The following is a 24,304-nucleotide window of genomic DNA, read 5'->3' on the forward strand; positions in this document are numbered from 1 at the left end:
ACCTGCCTTGCAAGCAGGCAGTCATAAGTTCCATCCCTGGTACCGATAAAAAGTTAAAAAAAAAAAAAAGAAATGAAAGATTATTAAAGATTTTAAAGCAACAAATGCAAGAATAAGTTACTATGTAAAAACTCATTTGAAGACTAGTTGAGTTTAACAAGGTTAATTACCTTTACAATAAATCATTTAGTATCCAAATTATTTTATTCTATCAAATAATATCCACAAGTATAAACAATGTCTTTTTGTCTTTTTACTAAAGTCTCATGATTACTTTCTAAAGAAAGAAATTTTAGCCCATTTCACAGATAAAGAAATGAAAGAATAAAAAATTTAGCCTGGAAGTAAAACAATCCAAGTTCACAGTGGTCTGAACCCTGTAAACATTTCTATTCCAACCCTAGGAAGCGTAGTAACTGTCATGTAATGCAATGACGGAGCTGTGGCTTAAAATTCTCTGCTGTTTCACAAGGACATTCTTCTTAAGCGGGGACACAGCTTTAAATTGGGTTCTTCTCGTCCACAGAACATACAATATTCAAACTTATTTCATTTGAAAATATGTCAGTGATAACATTTTCATCTCATGAAAAGAGTGTTAAACACACTGATGCAAAATACCATTTGGATTATGAGAGCGAGGATTACAGGTTAATGCAGGGATGAAGGAGTCCCCTGAGACTTGCTGAGGTAGGAAACACACAGGACGATTTTGACTACCTTCTCTGACTCATCCAGCTTCTGTTTTATCTCACTGCCCTCTCAAATTTCTTGGTAACCTACTTCCTTTTAACTTGTTAAAAAGGAGAGAAGGAAAAAAATTACTCTTCTTGTACCCCCTTACCCATACCTTTGAGGTGAGATACAATTAATTCTGACTCCAAAATCTGAACTCTTTGTATTGCAATGTATTGTCTTCCAAGAGTTTCAGCTCTAGGAAGTCATAAGTAATTCAGCTTTTGCATGAATGAAATGTGGACTCTGTTCTACATTTAATTAATATATATTGTATGCAGGGTTAAGGAAAAAGGCAAAGATTCTTGTCTTTAGACTCAAGACACTAGAACGACTCTAGGCATTCACTTCTTTGGTTAAGAAGACATCTGAGTAGCACTGAAGCAAAAAGCTCTCTCTTTTACTACACTTACATCTTCCTAAATCTAAGTTTAAAAGTCATCACTCATAATAATATTACACATTTAGCTTACAGTATGGAAAATGACAGTAATAGGAAAAAATGGAGAGCAATAATGGAAGTGTATAAGGGTAAGAAAAGGAAGTAAAAAGAAAAAATAACAGAAGGAAGTTGGGAAGAGAAAAGCTGAAAAACTAAGAAGGAAAAGAATATTGTTATTCTACCCATGTTTTGGTAAAGTAAGAGGTCTGCTTTAAAAGAAAATCACTTCTTTCAATACTCACAGATATTTTATTTCTGTGTAACTAACCCTTCAAATAGGTTAATCACAGAGGCAGTGAGTCTAGCTTTACACAGGATGTCACTATTTTCTTATATAATTAGAACTAACACACACATTTCAGGCAGACAAAAAAATATTTGCAGAAATAAAATCTTGAAATGTTATAAACTCCTATCCTATGAGATGTTATTTTGCTAAGTCTGGCGTTAGATGTCTTTGCTGTCATCATCCATGTTGACTGAATAGCACTTAAATTTATTGTTAACATGGAAAGTCTTTATATGAACTAGGAAAGTCTGCACAAATTGTAATGGAAAGTCTAAAAAGAAGAGGAATCATGGCTCTGGGTAGCTGAACAGAAGTAACTAAGGTCTTATTAGCAAGGCAAATAGATAGGAAAAAGGGAGCTGGAACTGAAAAAGCTAATTCTATTATTAGTTTAAACAAATGTTCTGACCGAGCAGCCTCTTAGGATTTTTTGTAAGAATACTTTATTTTACATATTCAGAGTTTGGAAATTAGTGACTACCTTGGTCTGAAAGCCAAGTCATGTATCATACAAAATGTTTTTAAAATGAGTTTTTTCTAAAAACTGGTTCCACGCAGTTGTGGATAGCATGATCCAATCTTGGTGATACACAGAATCAACAGGAAAAATTGTTACATCACTAATAACAGCATCCATTTTAGCCTGAAACCCCTAACCTCTGATTATTCTTTGTACATTTATCAAAACCAAAGTGATAAATTGCTCTTCAAAAGAATAAATTGCTGTATCTAGTACTAAATACATATTCATAGAGGGCACTCTGTCCTTCTTGATGGTGGCTACCCAGGATGACAAAAATGAAAGATGCGCATGACACACTAAACATCTACGGTTCATTAGCTTGCTTGTTGACTGTGGTTATAGTGAAAGTAAGGTCTTAGGTCAGAGCTTTAGATTAACCAACACATTCCTTTCTCTTTTATGCTCATAGATTACTATATTCTACTCAGTGTTGACTGGCTGCCTCAAAAAATTGTGGTCATTGCTCACAACACAGTCTGAAAGAGACAGAGTTGTATCATAGTGCTCAAATTCTGACAATTTTAAATGATGGTCCCCATTGCATCGCTTCAAGCCTTAAGCCACTCTGCTGGGTTTGAATCCTGACTCTGCCTTTTAGAGGCAGTTGAACTGTGACAAATTACTCGATTTTTCTTTGTCTCAGTTTGTTCAGCTGAAAAATGGGTATAATAACATTATCTGCTTCATAGAGTAAGTACTTAGCAGGCTTAAATTGTATATTACATGCAAAATCCAAGAACAATTCTACACACAAAGAAAATCTTCAGTAAGTTATAGTTACTGTAAATATTCTGCAGTGATCAATGAATAAGAAGTAATGGGACTTTTTGTCTGATGTACACATGCACATGCATATAAATCTATAAGCTATAATATTCAAATTTAATTTTTGTTTAGAAAAAGCAAAACTTTAAATAGTGGTTAAAATTCTACATGGAAAGTGCACTGAGATTTACAAAATATTTCTACAGTCTAGTCAGGTACAAAAATATCTTTGGGATTTCAATTCAGCCTTACCTGAACATCTTGCAAGAAGGCAGAAATGGGCTCTCCTCTTCTACTCCAGTGAGTACAAAGTTACTACTGATAACACAGAGATAGACATAAAATGGAGTGATCTCCCTTCCAGAAGATGAAAGATGCCATTGAGAATGTCTTACATAACTTTTATGTAAAAGATTGCTGGCTTTACTGCATCTATTTGACTTTTCTGTCTATTTCCTCTAGGGCGTTTGATAGTGGGTGGGTAAGTCAACTGAGCTGGCTAGGCAAATAAGTTGTTTTGACTATACTGCCTACAAATATAGAAATAAGTGCATATCTATGTTTTCACTATGTATGCACCAAGAGAGCTTCAGAATGTATGACAATTAAAAATGCATTACGGAAATTATAAAGGAACACATTGGGATAGTTCCTTTGGCGTGTCAACCAAATAAATAATGTTTGTTACTACAAGTCACACATAAAGTGGTTTCAGTCCCATAATCTTTTCACTTGGGGATTTCCTGTTAAGATTCAGACCCTTTGTGCAGGACAGGAACCTCTAGGTTTTAAAATTACTGGTTTTGTATTTTCAGCCACTATAGCAGCCAATTTGGCAGATTCGTAAGCAACCAGATCAATTATGTAGACATTAATCCTTAAGAAAGTGTGAGGAAGGGAAATCAACTGAGGCATTTAGCCTATAAAACGGGCTATAAAATCACTGTCAGAATAAACAACAGAATTCTTCACAGACCAGTTCATCTTTACACAAGTTAAGATACAGTACAGTTCAAAAGATTCAATGGTAGGACTATGCAATCAGACAAAAAATCAGCACCAGGATTATCAAGGAATTTCTATTTACCTGCATAGGCATTTATATAGGTGCTCATCTTTTCCTTCTAACCAACATTTTAGATGACTCTGGTGTTGAACAATTGCATGGATTTCAAATGACCAATTATTTAGTGATTCTTCTCTAAAATTCCCTAGTATCTCAGAAAAAAAAAGTAAACTAAACTACTGTAGTATAAAAAATTAATAGATATTAACATAGCAATACACATGAACAAGATGTCTTGGTCTACCAACAAAATCAAGGAATTTGCAAAGCCCCTCCTCAAGCACTTCTTTCACAGAAATGTGAAAAAAGTAAGCAAGACATTATTTCTACCACCACTACATAAAAAATGTATCAAGAATATATTAGTGTTAAAATCTATTTGTAATCCCCACGCATGACTGCTTTTATCCTTACTTAAGGTTATTAAAATGATGAAAATTTACCTGGGAAATGGTTTCTCACTAAGTTTTGGTGAATCTGTTGCAATGTTACTCTCTTACTTGCTCTGTTTTATCCTTCTTTCTTTCTCAACTGGCTTTTGGCTTTACTAGATAACAACAATTCAGATTCATTTTTTGTCACATATAGTTTCCGTTCCCCCATCACCCTCTCTTCCTTCTGCCATCGCCCCTGGAACAGAGCCAGGAACCATGCAGGAGAGCAGCCAGTGGGTCCTGGGTTTTGGCAGTTCGAGCGCCTTTGTGTATATCTCAGGCTTATCTACCTCACCATTTACAATATTGAGTAGAAAGAGCAGGTTAGAACAGTCAGCATTTATAAGTCAGCTGGTTACACGATGCAAAATATATAGCCAACTCTAGAATTTATAGCAGTAACATTTAGGTATCGTATTACCCCTAGAACAATCCAATTTAGAAAGTCCCTATTTCGTATACATAGGAATAATCATAAATCATTTACATTAAACAGTGTCAACTGCCAAAACATGACTTTCCCCCTAAATTTTGCACACTGAGATTAATGAGGTTTTTGAAGGGAAACACACTTAAAATTTTTTTAAGCCTCTGATTCATTCTAAGTGAACAACATATCCATATATAGGAGCAGGTGTCCGGAGCATGATTTAGAATACCTATGGAACATCTCTGGAAAATATTAACCTTCCCTGAAATAGAGAGATGTCTGAGAAGTGAGTTGGGAATGTGGCAAGAACCCAAATCTGTTACTAACTTGAAACTTTCTTTTCTTGCCTTCTCTATAAAAAATGGATTTAAAACAAACAAACAGAGAAGACCTTTTAGACACTTTGCCTGGCATGTTTTCATCACCAGGCATCCTTAGAAAAACTGAAAAAGATTATTTAGATGAACGAATTTTTCCCTTAGATTTCTAGTTAAGAAAAAAATTAATATCAATAAAGAAAGTTATCAAGAGTCCTGAAATGAAACTTAAATATGAAAGAGAACTTTCTTCCTCTGTTCCTTCTCTAGTTCATGACCTGTTCAGAAAGGCAGTTGTCTTAAGGAACCTATGGTTTGGAGTTCTGGGTTAGATTCATTCTTTCTCCCTAAAAAGCTCGTAAAATTAGTAAGACAGAATGTTTTGACAATTCACATCAGTAAAAGCATTTAATCTTATCTGAAACTCAACTATACAGCTGAATTGGACATTGTATAAGAAAAATCAAATCCAAATTTCTCCTACAATATTTTGTTCCTTTATTTTTTGCCCTTTAGCAAGAATTTATAGGCATGACATTTTCTTCTGCCTTCAGCTACAGCTTTAAAATATATCCATTGATTTGTTTCACTTAACATTAATGGATAACTTAAAAATTTTTAAGACATTAAAATAAACTTAGTTTTTAAAAATTCACTACTCTGACAAACTCAACTGATGGGATAGTTCCATGGAAAGGAGCTATGCCCTATCAGGGTTAAAATTAAACCTGAATCTGAAAAACAGAGAAATAAATGTATATACAGCAAGAAAATTTGTAAATCAGTTTTCAGTGAATACACTATCTGCTATTTTCTAGTCATAGATAATTGACATTGTATAAAGATACACTGTGATCTAGAATCCAAAACAAAACAAAAACCAGGGGCTGGGGATTTAGCTCAGCGGCATAAGCGCCTGCCTTGCAAGCAGGGAGTCGTGAGTTCGATCCCCGGTACCAATAAAAAGGAAATACACAGGAAGTGGTATACATACATAGGAACTGCTCAGTTGAAGCAAGAATTGATGGTAAAATGGGTTTTGGGGGGAGGTGATTAGTTTTTGTTTAAATAAAACTTTTTGGCTGAAAAGTCACATGCAATACAGCCTTTGCAGAAATATTCTGAAACCCAGGCATCTCCTCAAATAGTTGTATTTCATTTGCATTAGTTGACAATTGAGGTATTTTTCAACACTAAGTGTATTAAACTTGAGGAGCGATGGTAGCACATGTTAGCCATAAATGGAAGGTTCTTGTTAAAAAGTATATCCCTCCTTGGGGAACAGTGCTAATCACAGAGGATTTTTTAATGATGAGATTAAAATTAACATGATGCACTTTTCTAACACATTTCCTTTTCCAAAATAATCTGATTGAAACGGGCATAGTGGTGCACACCTGTAATCCCAGAATTTGGGAAGCTGAGGAAGGGGGATCACCGTGTCCTTGAGGCCAGTTTGGGTTACAAACTGAGTTCAAGGACAGTCTAAACTAAACAGCATAGTGAAACCCTGTCTCAAAAAGACAAAGCAAGCAAGCAAGCAAGCAAGCAAGCAAGCAAGCAAGAAAGAAAGAAAGAGAAAGCAAGAAAATATAGAATTTCTTTCATTTTGCTTTGCAGAAGAAAAATTCTTCTTGTACCCAGTGAAGCAATTTAAAACTCCAGGCTAACTCTTCTTATTAATAAACTGAGGTATTTATAGGAATTTTTTATAAAATTCAGGGAGTACTAGTCTCCACCTTGCTAAAAGGTTGTTTTCTTCCTGAAGTAGCAAAAATATACAATCACTGCTTAAGCATTTAAAAAGTACTCATATTTTCCTGTTATTGACATATATTGGGCTGGGGATTTAGCTCAGCGGCATAAGCACCTGCCTTGCAAGCAGGCTGTCGTGAGTTTGATCCCTGGTACCAATAAAAAAAAAGACATATTCTATCAATTTTCTCTAAATTTCTCAGTTAAAAATTAAAGAAAATAACTGACTTCTCCAAGGGCCCCAAAACAAAATATAGCTAAAAGGAAAATTTCAGGAAATGTGTTCCCTTTACAAATTACTTTCATACCCTGACCAATACTTTTTTAACTGCATTAAATTGAAGGATTCCTGGATGTATACAGACAGGTTCCTATTCCAACAACAGCCATTAAATCAGCATTGAGAAAAGCATTTAATATTTAACTTTTCCTAAGTTGCCAGTATAAACTTCTTACCTTGAATAAAAGTTTTCTTTTCTTTTCTTTTCTTTTTTTTTTTTTTGCACAGAATAATAGTAAAAGAAACACTTTCAGGCTAAACCACTGATTTCTACTTTAGCTAAAAAGAAACTGTGACTTCTTTGAGTCTTAATTTGGATTCTATTACTTTAGCTACTTATTATACATTATAAACTAATGTAATCATATTATTCCAAAAAAAATAATCCCAGTAACAATTCATTATTCTGGATGGCTACAGGTACCAAGGCTGTTTTTCATTTATTGTAGAAACCACTGAGTTTTTTGTTGCTGTTGTTATTGTTGTTTGTTTTTTGCTTTTTTTTTTTTTGGACTGGGATTGAACTCATGACCTCATCAGGCAGGCGCTTATTGCTGCTGAGCTAAATCCCTGGCCCTTACATTTTTCCTTTTTGAAGCCACTGTTTTGGTATCATTTTTCACTACTCTTTTGTTTCACCACACATTTGTGCAGATTCACGTACCACACATTTTTAACGCCCTCACCTCCTACCACAGCTTCCCTTCTAGTTTCACATTTTCGGAGGTCCCACGGTACTACTTGGTTCATACCCAGCTTCCCTATTATCTTTCCTGACACTCACCCTTCCTCTTGTCTAGTTAATAGTTTTAGATTTTCTTAACCTCAAACGTAGGGGTTGCTAGAAATCTGTAAGTTTCTAGAATTGTACCCGAAATTTCACTTGGAAAGTCTTTTCTTTGTATCCCGTGATAACTGGTTCCAAGATCTCCCAAGAAAGCAAAATTCACAGAAAGTCAAGTCCCTAATAGAAAACAGCGTAGTATTTGTGTCTGACCTAACACATCCTCTCATTTACCTTAGATCATTTCTAGATTAATTGCAGTACCTCATACAATGCTGTGCATCACTTAGTATGTGTGGATTCAGAGTAATACACGGCATGTGGCAACATCAAATTTTGTGTACTGGAACTTTCTGAAACTTTTTTCAAATATTAGTCATGCACAGTTGAATCTGAAACACAAGAGTCACAGATATGACAGGCTGACTGTGTGTACGCACTGTGATTGTCCTGGCAGCAAAGTACACTTTTCACTATCTGGCATCTATACAGCCTCTTTCAATTAACCTCATCTCCCTGAGATACAATCCCAGTGCCGACTCCATGGAAAAGATGAAACCAATCCTAATCTGCGTTCCAAGAGAGGTACACAGGATTGGTCCACGACCTAATCAGAATGAAATAGTATAAAGAGGCTGTCGATACAGCTTCTGGGAAACAAACTCTTTTTCAGGTTCATCGGAAACCTGAGAGAATGATATATATCTCAGAAACGCGACTGCCATCTTACTACCAATAAACCCAAAGACTGATGCTAAATTCACGGTAGCTAACAGCTATAAAAATTTAATCTTGTTTATATTATTTTAAAAGAAGTAGGTTTTATGCCTAGACTTTTCTATGGAATAATACATAGCATGCCCACATGCCCACATCTTCATTCCGTCTTACCCCATATTTATACAACTGAATTCTTCTGCTTGTTACTGGTTTTCCCTGACACAGTCTATGTAATATTCCTCTCTCTGTGTTCTTCACTTCTGTATATCCTACCTGTTTCAATCCCAGTATACATTGTCAAAATCACATGTCATGTGCTATTTCTTCATTCATTATAGGAAATTTTTTCAGTTTTCCAGACCTTTCCAAAGTTTACATAATGTAGGATTATTTTCCAATTGAGAGAAAAGGATACATTAGGAGGGAAGGAGGAAAGCAGACAGGGACAAAGAAAAGTAGAATTTTAAAACAAGATTCTAATAGAGAGCAATGCAGTAAGTGTCATTAACAGCATAACAAATTGAGATTTTGTTTAGACTCACACAGGAAAATATATTTCGGCTAAACAAATATCTTTAGCATATATTAATAGGAATAGATTTTTATGCATTCTGATCTCAATTCCAACCAGACTTGGCTGACATAATTATGGGTCCCTAAAAGTAACTGCTGAGGTTTAGAACACTTGCCATTTCCTTTGAACAGGCTCTATAAATGCCAAGACTGAGTATTTTAGATTAAGTGAATAGATTAATAAACAGCCTTGGAATATCCATCATTAAAGCTGATTTATGTTCTATTGCCAGCAGTAATTCAAAAAAATGCCATGCTCTTCAAAAAATATTGCATGTTGTTCTCACCACATTGCCAATGTTATGACACCATGTAAGAATGCAATATCTATATTCTCTTTCAGTGGTAACTGTTCACAAAAACCAATAGATATTAAACCACTTAAAGTTTACCTAGGCTTCAGTACAGGAACCACTCATATTTATAACTCTGATGAATGGCCTTTCATTTATAAATTTATAGTGTATCCATAATTTCTTTAGGGAATCAAGAGAGTCATTCAAAAAATTGCCACAACATTTATCTATGCAATGGTGATGGATATGGTTTGTGAAATTAAATGCTTTTAAAAATTAAAATCATACTGCCAAGAAAAGAGGCGTGTTTTTTCCTGGTTTTCTAGCAGCTTAAAATGATCAGAATTGTGCGTTCAGCAATTATGGTGCTCAATCTAGGTAGTGTGTTTATACACTTATTAAATAAGTCCAAATATATAATTGTTAGGGTCACATAGCATCATTATTAACTATTGAACATCAACTCTAACTTAAATTTGTGAATTTTATTTTCTAATCCTACTCTAATACTATACTATTAAAAGCTATACAAAATATGTAAAATACCACCGGAGAAACTATTTCTTATTTATATTTACCACCCTGACTTCTTATCTTTCTTCAGGATTGCTCCCAGCTTTCTTGTACAGTTTCTTATAGCCATTCACTATTGGAAGCTATTATAATTTTTATCATGCTGCAAATAAAACACAGTGGTATTTCAGTTATCAACTTAATTTGTTGTATAATTTTGGGAAAAATGGCTACATTTGTGTGGGTGCAGGAAAGATAGAGCGGTCATGTTCGTCACCTGAAGCAGAATTTGTAAATAAAAACAACATGTTGCCAAACACTCCTGGTTGTAAGCCCAACTGTTTGCAACTGAGGTTATCATTGTAAAAAGTTTTACTTAAAATTAACATTAAACACAAGACGTATTTTACTGTAGTATAGACTTCACTTGCCAAGAAAAAAGGATGAAGTAGAAAATATAAAAGATAATCATTACTAAATCAATAAAAAGCAATGCAGCCAGTTTACAGAAGAAATGTACACTGCTGCTCTCTCTGACGCATTTGGGTGGCATTCTCAGTTGCTGTTGATTTGTCACCACATACACACAAGTGGTTTTTAAAATTAGTTTTGCTTCTTGCAAAATCTATCATATTTTTATAAAATCCACTAAAAACTTGAACCTCAAAAAGTTTAAATGTTAATATGGTTATATGAACAACAATCTGCAAAATATTTAACTTTCTTTAACATTAGCTAATTTAGTCAAAAATGTCAAATATTGGCAAGATTCATGAATAAAGTATTGATTATGTACAAAGATCTCTATGTTCTGCTCAACACAAACATAGTATTAAAAATAAGTGTTTTACATACCCCAGTGGATCGCTAACTCCTTGTGAGCAGAAACATATTTTTCATCATCTTTGGGTCACCAGTGGCCAGCACAGCACCTAGAATGTAACACATATCCCACAATTTATTTGAAAATTAAGTGATACAGTGCTGATTGGGATCCATTTGGAAGGTACAAATTCAAAGAAAGATCCATTCTACACATCAACTTTCTTCACCTATACCCTATGTTATTAAAGTAGTGGTGTATATTCTTATAAATGTGAATAACAACTTTATTTTTAAATTCAGGTCTCAAGAATAATCGCTGCTAAATTCATATGATGCTTCATTATGGACCTTTAAATTTGGTGGACCCAATGCAGTCAAGTGTTTGAGATCATGTCCTTTGGAGTTAGGCTTAATAGAACTCCAAATCCTGGTTCTGCAACTTCTTATTCATATAGTCTTGGGTAAATTACTTAGTTTTGCTAGATCAAACTGTCTATAAAATAAAGATAATTGTGAAATCTTTCTAATAATGTTGAAAAGATTAAAGGAGACATGGCTTAGCATGCTAGCACAGTATTCTGTTGATAAATGATAATTATTATTTGTTTTCATTCCTCTTTCTCTCCCATCCCTTTAATGTGGTGAAGAATTAACCTTGCCCACAGAGAGATGGGCCTTTGCTTCCAGCTACTAGGAAGTAATGTCCTGGAATTCAAAATGTCATAGGAGTGTCTTTGTTTGCCTAGAGCCATTGTCCAATCTATAGATAATGATGTGACTTGTGACTGGGCCTTTGGGCTATGCAGTATCTGTTTTGCCTCAATGAGGGGCTGGAAACTACACACCAACATCCAGAAGAGGCTTGAGGCTAAAGGTTGGCTATGTGTATTCTACATGATCAAGTCTCAACTCTGCTCAAATGAGCACCTCTGGTTAACAGTGTTCTGCGCATATTATAACACACTGATGTCAAGAATACAACATTGCACAACATTGGAGGCTGTGTGCTGGGTACACTCCAGACTCTGCCTTATAATTTCTTTATCTGGCTAATTTTAATTTCCTTGTAAGAAACTGGGTGTATAATAAGTTTCAAAAACCTTCGAAAATACTGTAACGGGTGGAGATATTTCAAAATGAATGGATTGCATACAAGTAAAATTTCTGAAGATTAGTAATCTGACTATTGAAGTCAGATATTAAAAAAATAACTACATTAACTTTATATTGATTTTCAAAACATTAAATTCATGTTACTCAGTTGCTTTATGCAAGACTGTTTATACCTTGTATTTTAAATAAGCATATTATAAATAATTTTACTAAGTAAAATTTTAAAATGGTCCCCAAACTCCTCTCCACTGGAGAATATGCTCTGCATAATTGCCAGAAACATAAATAAGATAAATGATTCTTCTCTCATGAGTAGGTATATTATGTAACACTGTTGACTTTAAGACAGATTTTCTGAGTAAGCCTAACCTGATCATATACCTCTTTTAAATCTTAGTCTTAAGGCTAAAAGCAGATTTCAAGTGTGTGAAGGGCTCAATACACTTGTGTTGGGGATCTAAAAGTCACAAGGTAGAAATAAAGGTAACTTCTAGAAACTATAGGATCTTATAGCCAGGAAAGAAAAGAGGACCTCACTTTGACAACAACAAAAAGCTAAATTCAATTAAAAAAAAAAAAGATTAATCTGTAAACAGACTTTTCTCTCAGAGTCTAAAAATAAGAATTCAGGCTGAAGCTTCCTAATGAACACAGGTATAAAAAATTCTCAATAAGATATTAGGAAACAATGCACCAAATCAGCAAGAAGATTATACAGCATGATCAAGTAGGATTCATCCCATGAATTCAGGATAGTTCAACATATATAAATCAATAAATGTAATACACTGTATCAACAGAGCCAAGGACAAAAGTTGTATGATAATCTTAAAAGATGCAGAAAAATAATGTGACAAAGTCCACCACCCATTCACGATAGCAACTGGACAGAAAAATAGATGCTCTTTATCTCAATCTTATAAAAGCCATCTATCACAAATCAATGAGCAACATCACATTAAATGGACAAAAACTGAAAGTTTTTAATCTAAAATCAGGAACAAGAAAAAGATGCCCACTATCACCTGTTATTTAGTATAGTTCTGGTAATTTAGTTACAGCAATTAGACAAGAGAAAGAAACAAAAGGAATAAGAACAGGAAAAAAAGAAGTTATCACATCACTGCAAATGACATGATACTCCATAGAGAAGATTCTAAACTCCACCAAAGACTTCTAGATTTAATACCAGATTCAGTAGTATAGCTAGATACAAAGTCCACACTCAAAAATCAATAGCATTCCTGTACACAAATAACAAACTCACTGAAAAATTAAGGAAAATAACACTTCTTACTGTACTATCTAGTAAAATCAAGTACCTCGGAATAAATCTAGTGAAGGAAATAAAAGAATTTTACATTGAAAACTATAGTACTCTGAAAAAAGAGGTTAAGGGGATATGGGAAGATGGAAAGAAAACCTTTTTCTTGGGTAGGAAGAACCATTATAGTAAAAATGGACATATTTCCAAAATTGTTATACAGCTTTAGTACAATCTTAATCAAAATACTAACAGCACACCTCACAGAATGACAGAAAACAATCCTAAAATACATTTGGAACCTGAAGATACCTAGAATAGTAAAAGCAATTCTTGGCAACAAAGACAAAGCAGGGAGCATCACAATCCCTGACAAAAACAGCATGGAACTGGAAAAAATAAAAACAAACAAAACAGTTGTGGGGTAAACAGATTAAAAGATGCAGAAACAACTCCAAACACACTCAGCCACCTTATCTTCAATGGAGACAAACACCATCACTAGAAGAAAGGTGGCCTCTTCAATAAATGATGCTAGAAAAACTGGCTTCCCATACGCCAGAGACAAAACTAGACTCATATCTTTCACCATGCACTAAACCTAAAATAGAAAAGGATTAAAGATCTAAATATTAAAACAGAAACACTAAATCTGTTGGAAGAGAAAACAAGTTGAACCCTTGAAGACACTGATATAGGAAAAGGCTTTATGTATAAAACTCCAATAAAACAGGAAATATCACAAAAAATCAACAACTGGGATTCATCTTATTAAAAAGCTTTTGCCCAGCATAAGAAACCAACAGGGGTGAAGAGACAACCCCATTGTGGAAAAAAGTATCTTTGGCAACTGTTCCTCAGAAGAAGGACTAATATCAAGAATCTATAAAGAACTCAAAAAAATCAGACCTCCTATATGTAATTTTTTTTTTTTTTTCTTTTTTGAGATGGGGTCTCACTATGCAGTTCAGGCTGGCCTTGAGCTCACTTTGTAGCCCAGGCAGGTCTCAAACTCGCAACGATCCTGCCACCGCAGCTACCCAAGTGCTGGGATTACAGGCATGAGCCACTACACCTGGCTCCTACATGTAATTCTAAAGAACCAAACCAAAATTGGACATAAGGATAGCTAAAATGATTGTGCTACTAATTCTATTAGTTCTTGGAACGGAACACTTAATACTCATATGATTCGATCAATTTTGCATGTCTATATCTGGTAATTTGAACAACTCTTTTGAAAAGAACTATGCAAAACAACCAGCATTGTTAAATTCCTATCTTGTTTTAAAAGCCTGTATTGCTATTGTTTTAGTTTTTGTTATTGTTGTTTTTTGTCTCTTTGTTTCTTGTTTTTCTTGTCTTTTTCTGTTTTGTTTCATTTTTCCCTCTTTAAAATTAAAAAAGGGGGGCATGTGAAATAATAGACACTTCCTACATTAAGAAGTAGAAACAACAAATAAATATATGAAAAATGCTCAACATCACTGTCATTACAGAGAAGCAAATTAAAACAATGTTGACATTCCATCTCACTCCAGAAAGAATGGCTATCATCAAAAAATCAACTAGGGGCTGGGGGTTTAGCTCAGCGGCATAAGTACCTGCCTTCAAGCAGGCGGTCGTGAGTTCGATCCCCGGTACCGATAAAAATGAAAAAGACAAAAAAAAAAAAAATCAACTAATACAAATGCTGGTGGAGCTGTGCAGAAGAAACTCTTTTCCACTGTTGGTAGCCATGTAGATGTTCCAACCACTGGAGAAATCAGTGTAGACATCCTGCAAAACTAAAACTTGAAGTTACATTTGACCCAGTTATTCCCCTTTTTGGTACCTTCCAAAAGAATTAAGGCATCACATTATAGCAATACATGTACACCTATGCTTATAGCAGCAGAGTTTATAGTAGGTTAAGTCTTAGAAACAGCCCAAATGCTCAACAACTGATGAATGGACAAAGAAGGTGTGGAGATAGACAGATAGAGAGATAGATAGATAGATAGACAGATAAATGAATAGAATACTACTCTGTTAAAGATAAGCTGAGACATTTCTAGCTAAATGAATGCACCTTGAGATCATACTTTCAAGTGAAATAAATTGAACACATGCTTAAATACTGCACTGATTCTCTAATGTGAGAAGTAGAAAGCTTAAATAAGGACAAAAATATGTAATAGATATTGTGAAGTGGACAGAAATTAGTCAAATGTGAAGGGGAACAAGTGAATGGGGAGATAGAAAGAAAGGAACAAGAAAAAAGGAGACTAAAAAGAAAGAAATAGAAACAAACTTTTGTAAATAAGAAGGATAAGAAGGGTTAAAGGGATAGGAGGGGAATGGATAAAAAGAAGAACCAAGATACATTACGTACAGGTATAGATTCCCTATGATGAATATTACCCTATGTATATCTAAAATGTAATAATAAGGCGATGCTCTAAAAAAATTCGTGCTGGCCACCCTTAATACCAGCTTTGTGATGCCCTGAGCAGAGAACACAGTAAAGCACTCTTAGACTCCCAACCTGAAGAACCATGAGCCAGTAAGTATCATCTGTTACACAGGGACATGGGAGATTGCAAGTCTTTTACTGACTTCTCTCCAGTTTCACTCGGAAACAATCATTTGTGTGCTATTTTGAATTCACTGTGTAGACCCCAGATTATTACTCCCAATATTGACAATTCATGGCCCTACTCTTAACAAGAAAAGCAAAATAAAGTACTAGTTTGTATTTACTGCTTATATGTTTGATCAGTTGGAAAACTCAGTGCTCCACCTCCTTTGTGGCGTTGAGAAAGCATTCTCCAATAGGCAGTAAGTTACTTCCAACTTTTCTCAGGTCTTTCCATGGGATGAAGTAGGCACTAGTTATTCCTTCCAAAGGCAAATTTGATAAAATATCACATGTCCAGTGCAGAATACATCTAATAGTTGAGTATTTGGAATGAGGTTGGGGATCACTTAAAATGGATCTATCCCCAGAGCTTTTATAGAAATGTTTCTACAGTAGCTTGTCTCAATTCTTTTGTATTTACTACAATACTACTGTATCATTTTACAAAGCACAAACTTTATCAGATTGAAATGCTACTTAAAAATATTCAATTTCAATGATTTTCAAGGTAAGTCATCCATTTACTGATGTAGTAAATACTTAAGGTACACGATATGCTAAATTTTATGCCAGGTGACAAAAATATGATGGTGAATAAGACTGACTACATCCTTTTTCTCAGTGAGTTTTCTCTTTCAAAAGTATGATTCTCTTCCAACTCAGTTAGAAAAACCATGATTAATCTTTAAGTATAAACTCATCCTTCAGTTCTCTGGTGAGCCATTATTTATTCTATCCGACAACACAAAGTGTATCTTCTCTATATCCCTCATAAAACTCTGATCCTAATCATCTAAAATTTATCAAAATTTATTAAAATTCCATGGAGTTGCATAGCTGCATCTTTCATAAGCAAAATATAGGGATAAAATTTAGAAAAAAGTGTACCCCAAACTCCTCAAATCAATAAACAGCTGTGAATAGCTAAGTCTTCAAGTTGGACCAAATCCCTTACAGTCTGTCCATAATATGCAGACCTTTCCCAACTTAGTATAGTTGGATTTATGCTTTTTCAAGTTTTGATTATGCAAAAGCATACCTATACACTCTGTGTTTTGCTTTCAGCACAGTTTTCAACATGTTATAACACAGTTATAAATTGGACTTTGTGTGTTAGTTGATCTTGCCCAACTTCAGAATAATGTAAGTGTTCTGATCATGATTAAGGCTAATATTCACTTAGTAACATGTATTAAATGTATATTTGAGTTGATAACTTACGTTGGATTTATATGCAGCTAAATCCATCATAAGTCAAGAAGCATCTGTTCAGAATACACACATAGTGAAGGGAGAGTATTCTCAGTTTAGATTAGAAACTGCTATGGACAATTCCATGGAATCACCTGTGGGACCCAACAGGCTTTAGTATATGTGATGGTAATTCTTCCTCTCCCTAATACTTTGTTGATTATCAGTCCTTGGAGTGGCGCCATGTTGACACTCCGGTATGTAAGCAGGAAATCAGTGCTATGAGAACTCTCACCAACAAACAGGGGCTCCAGGAAGATTTCCCCCCCTGAAATCTGAAGCCTATTTTCATCCACAGCTTAGAATACTAAATCTTTCTAAGATTTAGGGAGGGACAATAAGATGGAACAGTGATATTTCAAATAAATAATGATACATGCTGATTTTTATATACAGGAACAATTAGTAAACTCCAAAGTCAAGGCCTCAGTCTGGAGGTCATGGAAGTGCAGAGTTGACACTTGACAGCAGCACCAAATTACCTTTGACAGTCTACATGTTTGTCACCCTGTTGAAGTACTCCTGACATTTAGGAGTTTTCTGCTTTTCCACCTGTTCAGTAGGATGGGAGCTCTGGAGATTTTTTTTTTTTTTTTTTTTTTTTTTTTTTTTTTTTGCCTGTGGCTAAAGACTTTAGAGTTTATTGGATGAGGAAATTTGTTATTTCTGTGACATAAAACATTTTAGGATAAATAGCTGAAATAACAGTAATATTATCCCAGATATATTATGAATAGGGAGATATTGACAAATTTGTATGAACTTTGCACAATTTTCAAAACATTTCTACTGGTGCCATATACTATACATAAATAATATTTTAAAAGTTAAATAACACTTTATTTGAAAATGCTTCCCTGTAATAATAGAGGAAGCCTGATTATCTTCCCCTATTCAAATAAGCCTGATGAGCTTAATATCTCTTTCACAAGGTAAAAGGTAAATCTTCTGAGATTTCTCAGGGGACTTCAAGAAAATCCCAATGTCAATTTGAGATAAAAAAAATTTCTTTTAAAATTTGACTCTGGGAAGTTGTCCAAAATGTCAAAAGTATTAAAAATTTAGTTAAATAAGACATTGGTTATCTATTTAACTAAAATGACAATAAAAGATTTTAAAGACAAGACTGGGTTTGTGTTGAAGGGTACATTTTGAGTATAGCTACATTTTTCCTTGTACACTAAAGTAGACAAATTCAATCTCATATATGTGTATCAAAATTTATTATAATGTTTTATCAGGTATTTCCCATTATAAACTGCTGTAAATCTTTTCTTTTTAACTTCTTTAAACATACTAGATGCACTTATCCCAATACCATTGAAAATTATGTCACGTCATTCAACACACAAAAGGAATAAATGACATCAATTTTTTAAGAGTGGAGAAAAGACGTGACCACTTGTACTTCCCACCAACCTAAAGCATCTTTCCAAGTGTGCTCTTATGAAGTCTGCCAAAAAGATACATGACCTAAAATCTTGAATGGCAATAAATCTGCAGTACTATGGCAACTTGCCTAATTTAAACCCTTAAGATGTGCACTGGGGTTCCTTTTACATACTCCAAGAACTTTCCTGTTTTTCTATCAGACGAGGACAAGGCAAGGCACACAGGGAGGCAGCAAAGTCATATGGAAACTGGCTGGACTCTGGGCTTCGTGTCTCTGCTCTGCTAGTAGTTTAGTATCCTTGGACAAGTCAACTGATCTTTCAGAGCATTATACTAATTACATTAAAAGGTTATCCTACATCACTTCAAACATTCTAACCTGCCGTTACACTTCTACCTCAAGGAGATGGTAATTTCTCACAGACCTATATCTTCCAAATTCATCAATGCACATACAAAGAAGTTAACTGATTTGTCAATTATGGTAAGAGAATATACAACATGAGGAGAAAGAGACAGAGGTGCTAGATGAGACTTGGGTGATTACAGTATTATGTGCGTGTATCAAGTCTACTTGGTAAATATAATCATTATTTACTACAAATATGTACTAATAAAAATAAAAATTACCAAAAAAGCGATGTTTTGATATTGTAGTTACTCCAAGAAGTGTGCTGTTTTATATATATCTTCTGGCTTTATTCTCATAAAGATCCTCCTACAAATAAGAAATCTGACAGAGAGATTAAGGAATGTCCACAAAGTCACACAGTAGAATGTCTACAACTAACTGTGCTTATCTTGTTAAAGGCAACTGAGTTAGATAGAAATACTACAAGCAGTCAGGCAGGGTTAGACCCTTGAAGAAAACAGTGCAGGCCAGAAACCTTACAGCTATGGGAAAGACAGACACCTCCTGCTATGGGCCAGGCCACAAGACAAAAGATCAAGCAAATACACCCATATCATAAAGACTGATATTCTAAATAGGGCTCTATCACCCGGAGGAAGCCAGGAATCACCATGCCATCCCCCTATAGGAAGGGTCACAGCCTTAAGCATGCCCACTTGCTATGTGATTTGCTTTCCCATTTGTTCCCAATTTAAACAATTTTACCTGAGCAATTAATCTTATTGGTTAGCCATGGTTGTATCCCACTTTATACCCACCTTATGAGTTTCCATATTTTCCCCACCTTAGACATGTCTCACCTTGTAGTTTTACTCCATAAAAGTCCATAGAAAAAGACAGAGTCTTTGGCAACCCACTCAGGACCTTTCTTATCTCTCAGACAGAAGCTTTGTTTCTCTCAATAAATATATTCTGCTCTTAAAATCCATTGTTCCTAAAATTCATTCTTCGATTTTAGAGAACACAAATCTCATACCGGACATAAGGTAAGCTGAGAGTTTAATTCCCCTATATCAGCCTGATTAGCCATACACATAAATTCAATGAAACAGAGTGAAAAGTAAATGCCAAAAGAAATTCTATCAATCCTATATTTTAAAAATCTTAATCATTTCTGAAACAAAAATAGAAATGTAAAAAAAATTACCTATCAAAAATGTACTCTCATGCGTTAATGGTGCATAGATGCAGTCAAAAAAGAACTGGAAAAGGGTAGAATTTTTTTTTTTTTCATTGTATGAGTGAGGAAAAATAGTTCACTAAGCATAATGGCCGGGCTGTGCCTAGAATCTGAAGTCCCCTCTGCCAGCCCTCACTCTTTGTATAGCGCTTCTAGTATTTTTGGAAAGACCAGCACATGAATTTCTTTTCTCACCACCTGTGTGATCTTTTGCCTCAGTTTTCATATCTGTAAGATATAAGAAATGACATACATACTCCATAGGTTTGTTGTGAAGATTAAAGTAATTATGCACATCAAGCACTCAGGACCAATCTTAGTACCCAGTAAGCACCTAGTAAGTGCTGGACGTTACTATTACTATGATAGCAATAGCTTATTTGGAAAATAAGGAGGTCAAAAGATCAACAGCCACTCAGCAGCATAGTGAAGAGGTCGTAAACAGCTTGTTAATAGCCTTTGAGATATTCCAGATTTCTCATCTAAAAACTCTACTCTTTAATGCACATTATATAGACAACAGAATTAATAAATTTTGTCAGAATTAGAAGCACAAGAAATAACTTTACGAGCAAAATTTTAGAGAAAACTTTTAGCTTTTGCTCTCAGCCTTACAATTGGAGAGCTGGACTCTAGAAAGCCAGATCATGTATTTGAGACTCAGTTTCCTTCTTTGAACTTTCCTACTTAGGGGCCTTTTTGGAGTTCCCTCAAATTCATTAAGGTCAAAAAGGAGATTTTGTATAACTTTTAATTCCCTGATTTTTCCCCCCTGTATGGCATCAGATTTCTTGCCATTATTAACTTGGGGTGCCATTATTAACTTGGGTAATTTTAGGAAAACATACATAATTTGCAATTCAAACAGTGTTTAATCTTAAAAGGATTTCCATGGGTGAAAGAAACAGAGAATAAGTCCCCCAGCTCTGTCCTTGGCATAGCCCACCACTTGCTTAAGGGATCTTAACTCATAAAGGCAGAGCGCTGTATAGCTTTAAAATGACTTCATTCCCATATTTACATATTTTTAATAGGGCTATGATGAATCTCCTTCCGCTTGACTCCTATTTTGAGCTGTGATATTTTAATCTCCATTCTTGCTGCAACTTAGCAGATGAATGTGCAGTGTGACAGAGCTCAGAGGAAATAGTATAAATAAAGCAAAGTGGAGCTATGACATCTCACATTTTATAGCTTTTTTATTGTAGCCGAAGCATAAACAGAGCACAGCTGTGTTATACTTACCGCTGTGAGCACTCCCTCAATCCTTACCCCCTATTGCTTTTAAAAAGACAGTGCTCTTATTCAGAAAGCTTTGGTTGTTCGTAGCTGTCCCCACTGGGCCATCCTCTGCCCCAAACCTCCACAGTGGATTCATTTCTCCTCTTACAGATGCAAATTTGTCATGTTCCACATCATTCATCTGATTGAGGACCAATATGACAAAGGCAGCTCATCCTATACCACAGCAAAAGCACACTGCTCTTACCTGTTGGAATGGCTCCGTGATCAACATACTAATTCCTACTACTTCTCAGCGCACACGGGGCTCAAATAATTTACAAATACTCTCATAATATGAGACCAGAAACTAGCTGAAAGTACCCAAAGTACTGTACTTTCTTAATGCAAGCTCCCTTTCAAAGGAAATTATATTTTTCACTTTCAAATTAGCTCTCAGTCCTATTTTGGATGAAAGATGGAAGTGCCCAAAAGGGCCAAACAGTCTCAAAGTGTGCAAAACAATTCTACAGGCTCACATAATCATCAGGTTTAGCACTGTTTAGTAAGTCTGAAAGTTCAGTAAATAGCAATCACCTTCTACTCATGGTTGATGGGTCACAACAAGAACTTAGGATCTAAGTGAGCTGATCACAGTCTTTCCGAGATGTTTTAATAAAGTATCACAAAGAATGCAGTGGGCTATAATACTCCAGACCTATAAATGATGGTAAAATTTTCTTCTATTGGAGAAATCTCTAATGCAGCAACTAAGAAGACGTCAACTGTCAAAGTGGTAGAGAGACAAAAGACAGAAATTAAGCTGTGAAAGAGGCTGACTCCTGGTTCCAGCTGTGCCTGAGGCCCATCTTCCACCTTCCTGCCCTTCCCCTCTTTGGCTATTTGCTTTGCTGTATTCCTTTATCCAAAAAAGTTACAATGCTTTTTTTTTTTTTTCTTAAGCTAACTTAAGTTGAGTTTCACTATTTAAAAAATTGTTTTAAAAACTTTTAGAAGTCTTAATTCTTACACTTTCCAGAAGATTCTTTTTCTCAGGTGGGTTAAGATTTACTCTTCCTTTTTCAAATACCATCACATTATTTACGGGAAGCAAAGAAAACCCTCTGGGCTTTAGAGAAATGTGCAATGAAAATTCAAAAGCCATATGCATCCAAGTGAAAATAATACAGGGGGCATAGTAACCTACACACTAGTGAAGTGAAATGAAAGACAGGAAGATTGATTTGCATCATCATTAACATGGAAAGAGAGAAGCACAAGAACACAATCACTACAAGAACCACCTCTATTGACACACGTAATTGTTTCAAAACAACAGGCTCAACTGGGCTAAGTAGGGGCATAGTTGGTATCCAAGCTTCTCAGCTATCTATCCGCCCAAAGTTGCTCTTCTGCCAAGCTCATTGTTTACCAAGCTGCCAGCCCAGTCCAGGGATCTGATTAGCAATTTGCACTTTTGTGAGAGGATTAACAGAATTCCTTTGTTTTGATGTCGGATTATCAAACTGCATCTTTAAAGAGGTGTGACCTCATCCAGATTCATAAGCCTGCTCTCTTGAGAATGACTTGAATTTTACTCCACTTGTGCAACATATAATTTCATAAAGGATTTACTGTCAAAACATGGTACTCAATTCTTGATGTGTGTGAAGAAGCGCATTTGTAATGTAAATAACCTCAGAAGTTTTGTGATATTTTAAAATAACCCATCTGGTGGGAAATCAAGGATTTTCAACCCATTTGGTTTCAGCACTAGTAAATTAGTGTTCATCCAGCTCACAGAATCCAGAGATACACTCCAGCCCTGGACTGAGAATCATGTTTTTATTCTCAAGGGCAAATATTTCTGATTGTCCCATTTCTTGTGACATGTTTTTATAAAGGAAGGCAGAGTGTGTCAGAGAGTAAACAAAGGAAAAACAGCACATAGAATATAGGTCCAGCTTTATATAAATGTAAAGGTTAATAAAGAATATACAACTAAAGTTGTATATTTCTAAGTTTGTACAGTTACAAGCAACAAATTGAAAGAGAAGTCTCTAAATTTCTACTCAACTTTAAAACTTCCAAGAGGGTCACTTATAGGACAGGATGCAACAAACTAAGAAAAATTGGCCTACAGGTTATGTATTAGTGTGGCCTGTATCTGAGGGTCAATCCCAAACAGAGCACACAAGAGCAGAGTGGCCCATGGAAGGCATGTATTACTGGTGTGAGAATGGGCTCTTGTAAATACTGTACATCAATGCCCATTCAGCTGCAAATGTCAAAAAAGGCAGTCTGGCCCGGACAAATGTCTGGAAATCCAGACACTGCTGCAGAGCAAGTAGTAGTTTTACTCAGTGACAAACTAAAAAGATGAACCAATGAAAACACTCTGTGTCAGAAAAGGAATTACAAACAAATATGTTTATTCATTTTTCACATTAATACAGATTTTCATCACTAAATTGATAAGCTTGTTTCTTTAAGCTATGAACTTTTGATTATACAGTGAACCAGGGAAGTCCTCACAAATAAACTGTACAGCATGCTTGTCTGGAAGCATACATATACACATGTCTGATGCATCAATATTTGGGTGGTGCATGCCACAATGGAGGAGCAATAGAGAATAAAGCTGGTATAAAATAAATAAATGGAGAGTAGGGGAAGGTAAGGCAGTCAAGGACAGTGTGAAGACAGACTCTGCACACTGAAGGTCTCAGCAAGGACTCTCTCCAGGAAACTACTAGTAGGTCATGGCCAGAGATGAAATGGGGCGACTACTCTGATTCCCACTTCAAAGGTTTGCCCTGGCTGCCATTTGTAAAAAGACTACAAGAGAACAATGGAAGGAGTCCAGAGCCTATAGCCTGATCAAGGAACTTTGGTGCTTGGCCAGAATGTAAACAGTGTGAGATAAGGAGTGACCAGATTCTGGAGGTATTTTGAGTAGCTTTCTTGAGGGGTTAGTTGTGAAGTATAAATGAGAGAGAAGAATCAAATATGCTGGCAAAGTTTCAGTTCTGAGCAATGAGAGAAAGAGATTGTTCTTGAATTGAGCCAGAAAAGATTTCAGGGGGAGCAGGCTTTAGGGACAC

General features: G+C 35.2%; 1 protein-coding gene across 9 annotated transcripts in view; it reads right to left on the reverse strand.

Annotated features, from left to right (window-relative positions):
- Nucleotides 1-24,304, reverse strand: part of Sox5 (SRY-box transcription factor 5) — a 921,295-nt gene that overhangs the window by 738,044 nt on the left and 158,947 nt on the right. For 8 of the 9 annotated variants that reach the window (XM_063238388.1, XM_063238384.1, XM_063238383.1 and 5 more), the window contains one exon: nucleotides 10,778-10,854. The gene's annotated coding sequence lies outside the window, so the exon portion shown is untranslated. Of the gene's footprint in view, nucleotides 1-3,006; nucleotides 3,028-10,777; nucleotides 10,855-24,304 lie in introns of those variants that run through there. The other variant, XM_063238389.1, reaches the window with a different exon arrangement.

This window comes from Cavia porcellus, unplaced genomic scaffold (assembly GCF_034190915.1).
Source record: "Cavia porcellus strain 051 isolate PalLab524CR breed Dunkin Hartley unplaced genomic scaffold, mCavPor4.1 scaffold_27, whole genome shotgun sequence".
In the NCBI taxonomy this organism is placed as follows: Eukaryota; Metazoa; Chordata; class Mammalia; order Rodentia; family Caviidae; genus Cavia; species Cavia porcellus.